The following is a 9,401-nucleotide window of genomic DNA, read 5'->3' on the forward strand; positions in this document are numbered from 1 at the left end:
TGGCACAACCTTATTCCAATGAGGGCTATCGTTTTTATACTTAACAGTTGGCACCCCTGGCGATTGACAGGACCTTACTCTACAGTGGCGCCATCTTGATGAGTGCAAATGCGATAGTCCTCCTACCACTTTAGCGCTCACCAGTTGGTGCCACTGTCTTCGCTACTAGCAAGTGACAGGACCTTACTCGACAGTGGCGCCATCTTGATGAGTGCAAATGCGATAGTCCTCCTACCACTTTAGCGCTCACCAGTTGGTGCCACTCTTCGCTACTAGCAAGTGACAGGACCTTACTCTACAGTGGCGCTAACTGGTGAGCGCTAAAACGATAGCCCTCATTGAACTGAACTTTGAAAATATCTCCCATATTCAAAATAAATAGAGAGAAATTCGAAAGTTGTATCAGGAGTAAGTAAGCTTAATGTCAATAAACTTGATAAAACATAACCAGTTTAGATTGCAGTGGGGCCCCATTTTTTTATTTGCCCCAGGGCCCTTGTATTGTCAACTTTTTGGCGAACTTTAAAGATTTTCTTTTGACACAATAATGGTGCCCCAACAATATTGGTGTTATTTGAAAGCCCAATAAATATCCTTAAAGAAAAACACATTTAATTGCTTAATAAATGATTAACATATACCATAAATGTGACTTGAAAAAAGACCTCACTTTGGGCTCACCTCTGGGATCAATTAGACCAAATTTTATGGTTATAAAACCAAATAATGATCACACGTGTCCTCTTTAACAGATGGATAGCGATTAATCCCAACTTAACAGTTTTATAGCCATAAAAGTTGGCTCAAGCGTAACTATCTATTTTTTGAAGAAGTGACTCTGGATTCTTCTAAAGAAACATTTTTGGGGTAAAAACCTTTCCTATAATGAAATGAAGTTTAGAACTAGGCTTTTGAATGGTACCAATATTGGTGTGAAGTGGGGATGCATACGTTTGAAAGTGCTTGTCGCGGGTGGTGCGATTTATTTGCTGTCGAGTGTATTTGACGCTGACTGAACTGTCCGTTAGACTGTTCTCAAGTTTGAATCTACACACGTTCTAGGACTGGAGTTAAGTGAAACTTATGTGATTTAATTATATCTTAAATTATTGAAAAACTTTTTTCTCCTGGTTAATTTCGTTGCGGGTCCAATGACAGTTTAACTTTCCCCCGGGACAAACTTGACCTTCACTGGTTGGGTTATTGGCGGACAAGCTGTAGATCCTGGCTACACAGGAGTTGCAGCGGTGGGAATAATCCTTATTGAAAAACTTCAATAGTTATTTATTATTGTACTTCAAGGCATTTCTGTACTGCTTTATTATTTGTTTGCGAACAGTTTTTATTTGTTGAATAAAAAACTATCTTTACATAAACGTAGTGTATTATTTAAACCTGATTTTAGGGTTCCGTACACAAAGGGTGCCAATGCGACCATAACCTGTTAGAAAGATAAATTCAAAGATTCGTAGGCAATTGGAATCTTAAAGGACGAAGCACACTTATCAACCCAGTAACGGATCGTAACCGTATCAGCTCGCGGCGGTCAGTATTCTTTGTATGAAACTTCGTACTGCAACGCACACTTGTCCGAACCGTAACGTAAACGCCTCGCATCGCGGTTAAAGGCGTTACAGTGTTGATCCCTTTCCGGATTGATAAGTGTGACTCATCGGTAGGTAAATTGCTGATTTTAGATGCACCTAGTGCTAGCTATCTTGAGTTAATGTTATATTTTGACTGAGGTGACTGAATTTCTTCCGCCATTTCTCCTCAGCAGCAGCCCATATGTTGTCCCAAAGTGGTGGTAGGGCAAGCTTTATTTGGGACGTATAAGTACCCTGGAAAGGGCCAAAGTAAGAATAAGAACTTTGACTTAGAAAATCAATAGAAATCCATTATCTTGTGACAAATCCGTGATAGATGTGCAAAGACACGGGAAAAAGCAAGTTATAAATGAAAAAACATTCACGGGTAAAACTAAGTCATTTATTTATCCCTTGTCCGATTTTGATAAATCAAGTCCAATTCTCTAATACACTTGCCCTCTCTCTCTTATTCTAACGTGTGAGCGAGACAGAACGCTGAGAATTGGACCCATGTACAGTCAGCAACAAAAGCGAACGAACATTTTCAGAGTTCTTTTCACAAAGGTCTCGTGAAGTTGTAATTTGGTCTATTAAAAATCTGTAATAATAAAAAAAAAATACTAGTGTCTGACTGTCCTTTTTCAGGTTTAAGACCCAGGAAAAAACAGGATATATATTTTTTATCCCGGTTTTGCCACGTGCAAAATTAAAAACATTCTGTAACTAAAATTAAATAAACGCTAGTTCTGTAACCTTTGTGAAATGAACTAATTTGCCACAGATAATAATTTACACAGTTTTTGACAGCATGGCAAGTGTCAATGTCAAATTACATTCCAAAAAGTAAACCAAAAATCAACAAATCGAAGTTAAAAATCTATCAATTACTTTATTCGTTTAATAAACATTTAAAATTATCTTTAAGACAACTGACAAATACGCTGTCTCAACTGTGTGATATTTTGGCGGTAAATGTTAACATTATTTTGCTCTAAGCTTATTAGAAGAATGCAAAAGTAGTTCCATGAAGTACTTCTGCGTTCTTCCTCGACATTTATTTACCAACTCGTAATAATACTTATATTTCATTCAATAAGATTCAGTTCCATACATAAAACGTCGAGGGTTTTCTTAATTGCAGGACCTTACTAAAGTCCGGTCGCCGAGCAGATAGAATTTCGTACAATGACCCCAAGCTACCCATCCTTATCGTGCGTAATTATATAGCTATTGCGCTCGCACACTCACTGCGGCCGCCCGCGACAACAATTTAATTACGCGCGAGCGATAAGGATGGGTAGCTGGGGGTCATTGTACGAAATTCTATCTGCTCGGGGATATCATGGTGAATGCATGCGATAGTCCTATCGACTGGTACCAGTTGGCGCCACTGTCTTAGCCACAACCGACAGGACCTGACTCGCCAGTAGCGCCACCTGGTGAGCAATTAAGTAAACCCTCATTATAGTAAAGATACAGTCAGGATAAATCCATTAGGATACTTTTGTAAGAGCAGTGTCAATCGTTTTCTTTGAAAATACATTTAAACTACCTACCTCAGAAGATACAGTGAACGAACATGAAAAATATCTACAAAATTATTAATTTCAGGCCTCATAAGGTCTCCAGCGCGTGTTTTGCCCTACACATCAACAAAAGCATGTCAACATTCAACATTTTTTGTAGGCAATTTTTTTGAATGTGTAGAGCAAAACGCGCTGGAGACCCGGTTTTACTGATAGTATCTTGCCTGCTATTAGATATTTTTTATGCAGACTGTAAGTACATTTTTTTTTATCCACAACGAGGAAGCTCTTGGCCTGTATCTCACTTGATGGTAAGTGACGATCAGGCCGAAGGTGGAAGCGAGCTTCACCCGGAATCCTCAACCACGGAGGAACTGGCTTGAAACTTTCAAAGAAAACGAATGATTCTTTTAGATTACATTAAAAACCTAAGATGTGTGCGACATTTAATTTTGTTGATAGGGGCTCTAATTGAACGAGTTAAAATAAACTAATAAACTAACTCAAATATAGATTCATTTAAAACTTTCAAATATCGAGTTAACTGCGCACCTGGTAGCCGTGACGTCACATCGCCGCTCTGGTATAGACCGGAGGAACGCGGGGAGGTGTGCGGGTGAGTGAGAGGGAGAGCTATTAAAATTTCATTCCAGCAAGGTGCGCAGTTAGCTCGATCGGGTTATAATCACCTTTATAATGTTTAAAACAGGGTTCGAGGATATATATCAAGGGATATACACTCAACATCAAATAAACCGCACCTTCCGCGACGCGAACTTTAAAGATTTTCTTCTGACACAATTATGGTACCCCAACAATATTGGTGTTATTTGAAAGCCCAATAAATATCCTTAAAGAAAAATACATTTCATTTCTAAATAAATGATTAACATATACCATAAATGTGACTTGAAAATAGACCTCACTTTGGGCTCACCTCTGGGATCAATTAGACCAATTTTTATGGTTATAAAACCAAATAAAGATCTCACGTGTCCTCTTTAACAGATGGATAGCGATTAATCCCAACTTAACAGTTTTATAATCATAAAAAATGGCTATAGCGTAACTACCTATTTTTTGAAGAAGTGACTCTGGATCCTTGTAAAGACACATTTTTGGGGTAAAAACCTTTCCTTTAATGGAATGAAGTTTAGAACTAGGCTTTCAACTGGTACCAATGTTGGTGGGAAGTGGGGATGCATACGTTTGATAAGTGCTTGTCGCGGGAGGTGCGATTTATTTGATGCCGAGTGTATATCAAGATATATATCGGATATATATCCGATATTATATCAAGCCGGTTTTGATGATATATATCAACTTTTAAAATTTGTTACTGTATTTGTACTTTTTGACATAAGATTTTTATTTTTTTAGTTGAATTTGCCGTATTTCAAAGATATTTTATGTTTTTGCTTTATTTGTCTGATTTTAAGTTATAAAAACATGTTTATGTAACACATATGCAATAGTATTCATGAATAATACAATAAAATAATACTATGGCTTTCATACAAAATTGATATATATCAAAGTTGATATATATCGGATATATATCTTAAATATCCGATATTTTGATATTTATAATAAATATCGGATATTTTCGAACCCTGGTTTAAAATCAACAAATAGAGAGAGAAAAGTCAGCTATTTTCAAAATTTGGAGAAGATGTATTTAAATAACAAAATCGGTGCCCTCATTCATTCAGAGCCCTGCCGCCTGATACACAGTGAAATCAAGCGTTACATTACTCTAGAAGCAATTATTTTAAGGACGTAGCACATTTATCAACTTGGAAAGGGATCGTAACCGTACCGACTCGAGGCGGTCAGTATTCTTTGTATGAAACTCCATACTGCAGCGCGCACTTATCCCCACCGCGCCGTAATGTAATCGCCTCGCCTCGCGGTTCACAGCGCGCGAAAGGTGATACAGTGTAGATCCCTTTCCGAGTTGATAAGTCTGCTATAACCTTTAACCATCCCACATACGTACAATCCAATCATTCAACTCTTTGTAAAACTTTAACAATACACATGGCCTTGGCAACAAATACACCATTTTCGCTGGCCAAACGACGAAGTGTCATGGCTGCAATTAAAAAGTAAAACGTCAGTCATGTTCAAGCAGTGTTGGGCGAGTATCGATACGGTTGTCGATAGTTTGATGTTTTTAATTTTATTGTTTTGTACAAGAATGTATTACTATAATGAAAATTATGATTTTTTTGGCCTTGAAAAATGGTGTATTACAATATAAGAATGTTGCTATTCCAACATTAATAATCCTTATTAAAATACAATTACTCATTTCAATGATTTTTTATGTAAAAAAGTGTCAATTTCTTGCATAATGAGTATTTTACTCGACTACGAAACAGAGGAAATAGCATAGGATCTTAAATTTATAATGAAAATGTAATCAGTAATTATTTTTTATAAATGTCTAGTGAATACTTGGCTGACCTACTTAATATGTATTTTTTTATGTAAAAGGAAATGAGTAATTATATTTTCAGTCCACACCATCAAACGCACGAAGGAAATACCTGTACACGATTGAACACATCAATTAGCGTATTTTTATTTAAAATAGTTCCAAAAACTCATATGTATAATGTGTAAAATACAGCCACGGTTTTTCTTTTACGTTTTTTTTTTAAGTCAAAAACGTGAGAAACTATTTTTAAGCAAATACCTACCGCTAAAGATTTGTGCAAGTATTTTTTTATTTTTGGTTTTCCTAAAAATGAAAGCAAAATAGATGTTACTATTAAATTTCTAAGCGATTAGAGCCGCTTTTGGTTCGATTTCCGCCTTAGGCAGTTCGATTTTTTCAAGTTGTTTATTTAAAATTTAGATTCTAAGTTAACAGTTACTATGAAAGGAAGCATTTTATAATATGGACAATGTATTAGTTGTAGGGGTCTGTCTGTAGTTTTTCTTATAATAAAACATTTTTTTTTTTTCATTTCTAAACTCAAATTGTAACCGCAAAAGATGCACCGGGCTATATTTCACGAAAGATTCATATGCCTACGTCAAACATTGATAGTTATTATTGTTAGACTTTAACTATTAATATTTATTCTCATTACGCTACTATTTAAAACCAGAAATACACTAACAAACAAGACTGAACAACAAAAACATACAATAACACTAAAACAATTGAACAAGCGACTCTATGCGTCACACTTACCTACTCGACACAACACTCTGTAATTTGCCTACAAATAAATAAATAAAGAGACCGTTTTTAAATGTTAAAATAGCAGCCAATATTTAAAAGCACCTGGTGCCGTTAGAAAAAAAATGTTTTGCGCAAAAAAAAAAAAAACCGTGCCGAACAGAAAACTATCATTCTAAATAAGACTAGTTACTTTTAGTGTAGTTGGTATCACTAATATGACTTATTATAAGGTCAATAAAAAGAAAGAAGAGTGGAATACTAAAAAATAACAAGATACAGTTTTAACTAAAAAAAAAGTAATTTTTTTCTTTTACTTCAAATTTTAAAACAAACTTGTAAACATCATACACCTACAGGACAACTTTCAACACATTAAAGGAAACTCTACTACTTTTTTGTCTTCAAATTATAACATTAAGTATACACAGAAACTCCCCCTTTTTACTAAAAAATAATAATATTCCAGTTGTTAGTAAGAGATTTCTTTTCTTTTTGCCAAATAAGACATCACGCTGTAATGTTATGAGACAAGAAATTTAAGTAAATATTTTTTACTGAATGAGATATGGAAATAAATCATTCATGTCCTAAATATTAATTACGCGAATATTTACGGACATTATGTGAAATCTTTTTTTTTTTAGATTAAACTCATATCATTCCTACTTATATATATTTTACTTTTTGATGCAGTTAACTAATTGTTTTGACACGCTTCTCTCGTTAATAAATACCTAATACTCAAAATTCCAATTCTACACACTCGAGCCGGATAGTCTAAAATCATTCAATCATATTTGCATGCACTACATCTAAAATGCATGTGTTTTAAGAGTCTTCTTTTACTGAAGAGCACATTATTGATTATTCTTATCACTAAACACTGTTACATGTTGGAAATTAATTTTTTTTATGTGTTCCAGCAGAAATGTGTTTTCATAAACCTTGCCAAAATCACAAAAATTTAAAACGCTTCTAAAGCCCTACGTAAGACTCAATTTTTGAGCTTAATGTTTTTTTTAAACAATTTTAATCTTAAATCAATAACATAAGTTTTAATTTAGAAAATTTTCCAGGCCTTTATAGACAAGGTATCATGGGTAAACACTCAAAAGCGAAAATAATACCGACTTCATTTAACTTACAAAATATCTTTATTGACATTGCTTTGTCGACTGTCGAACCTCCCTAATTTTCCAAAACAAAGAGTTAGCACACATTTTCAGACAGAAAATCTAAAAATACTCTAACTGAAGGCAATAAGGTTATTTTTTGCTATGTACCTACTTAAAATCAAATTATTATAATTCATTATAAAAAGGGTAATGAAGTACCTAGTTAGGTACATACAAGATAAAGCAAAGAAATAAGTATTTTCAATGGACTCACATACAACCAAAATCTTATCTAAATTATACTAATGTGTGCTTGGTATCAGTGGCGTAGCTTGGGGGGGGCAGGGGGGGCCATGGCCCCGGGCGGCATATGAAAGGGGGCGGCGGATAAGAAAAAAAATATTGCATGAACAAGAAAAAAAAAGGTCGACTATGTCTACGTTGAGACTAACAAATCTAGCTATACTGGCAATTGAAAATGAGATACAATTTGATATCGACGATTGTGTAAAAGATTTTGCTTTGAAAAAAGCACGAAGAGTACATTTTTAATCTATTTTTTTAAGTAATTGTAACAAAAATATTTAAGGAGCTTACTTACCCCTCTAAAACTTGCGCCACAGATAATCTTTCGTGATTTCTCTTGTTACAAACCGAAATAAAAAAGTGGTTTGTAAATAGTTAAAGCCATATCTAAGCTACTTTTAAAACCGTGTATTTATTATATTCTGCAAATTCGAAATTCAAAATTAGCTAGCAATAAGTTAAATTTTATAAAAAAAAATAAAACCGACTCCAAAAAACCTACACTAAAAAGTAGAATAATAATTACTAATTACCTACTTATTTATTAGGACGAATTATTCATATTTATGTAGGTATACCATGATTGATAGGTACTTCTGGAGTCGGTGCCAAGATTATGAAACATGTAAAGTTTGCCTGCACCTAATCGTATAATCGGCGGAGATATTGCGTATAAAAAAGTTCATCCCCAATTTTCCACCCTTGGGGGTTGTTTTTTTTATTATTAAATTTAAATGGGACCACCCTTGAGGTAGGTATTACCTATACGCTGAAAAAAGATTTGTTCAAATCGATTCATAATGGCGGAGTTATCGCGTAACAAACATAGAAAAAAAAAACATACGGGTCGAATTGAGAACCTCCTCCTTTTTTGAAGTTGGTTGAAAATGGTAACTTTTAGCAGTAATTAAATCTGTAACTTGCTGCAAATATGTAATGAATTCAAACAAATTATTTCAAAAAATAGCTTCGATACATATTATACATTTTTCAAACCACTTTTTTAATTTCGGTCGGGTCGCGAACTTGTAAAAAAAAAATGTTAATCCGGCATGCTCGAGCGCGATTTTTTTTATTTTTATTTTGAAGAATATAATCTAAAACTTACTAAAAATACAAAATCTGCCGGTTTCCGCATGACCGGAAGTGTGGAGAAGCCATTTCGTCTTCCTAAGAACGTGTTACGGGATATAAGTCGCGAACGATACATTTTACAAAAATAAAGTTTAAATAAACATTTACGTTGGTTGTATCTATCGCTTTATTGGCATAAATTCCCCATTTTATCAAGGAGAAAGAAAGGAAAAAAAAGAAACCAAAAACCTTTTTCGGTCAGATTAAAAAAATATGCTTTCAGGATACCGAGATAAACCTCCCCTATGAAAATCTGACGCGCTCGAGTATTTCAAAAAAACTTTTTTTTTTGCATTTTCATAAATTCATCGTAACTTATTGTCATCACGCCGAAATCGTCAGTTTTTTTAAAGGGAGCTTCCTTGGGGTCTCCTTAACACCCCTTCCGAAAATCTGACGCGCTCGAGTAAATATATATATTTTTTCATTTTTGACTACTTTATATGCCTACCCCCACCACGCAAACCGGCAGATTAGTACACCGTTGTTATCAGAGGCACTCGGGGCATACGTAGTATGAATATCTGACGCGCTC

The sequence above is a fragment of the Ostrinia nubilalis genome, chromosome 28 (genome assembly GCF_963855985.1).
Source record: "Ostrinia nubilalis chromosome 28, ilOstNubi1.1, whole genome shotgun sequence".
NCBI classification, from domain to species: domain Eukaryota; kingdom Metazoa; phylum Arthropoda; class Insecta; order Lepidoptera; family Crambidae; genus Ostrinia; species Ostrinia nubilalis.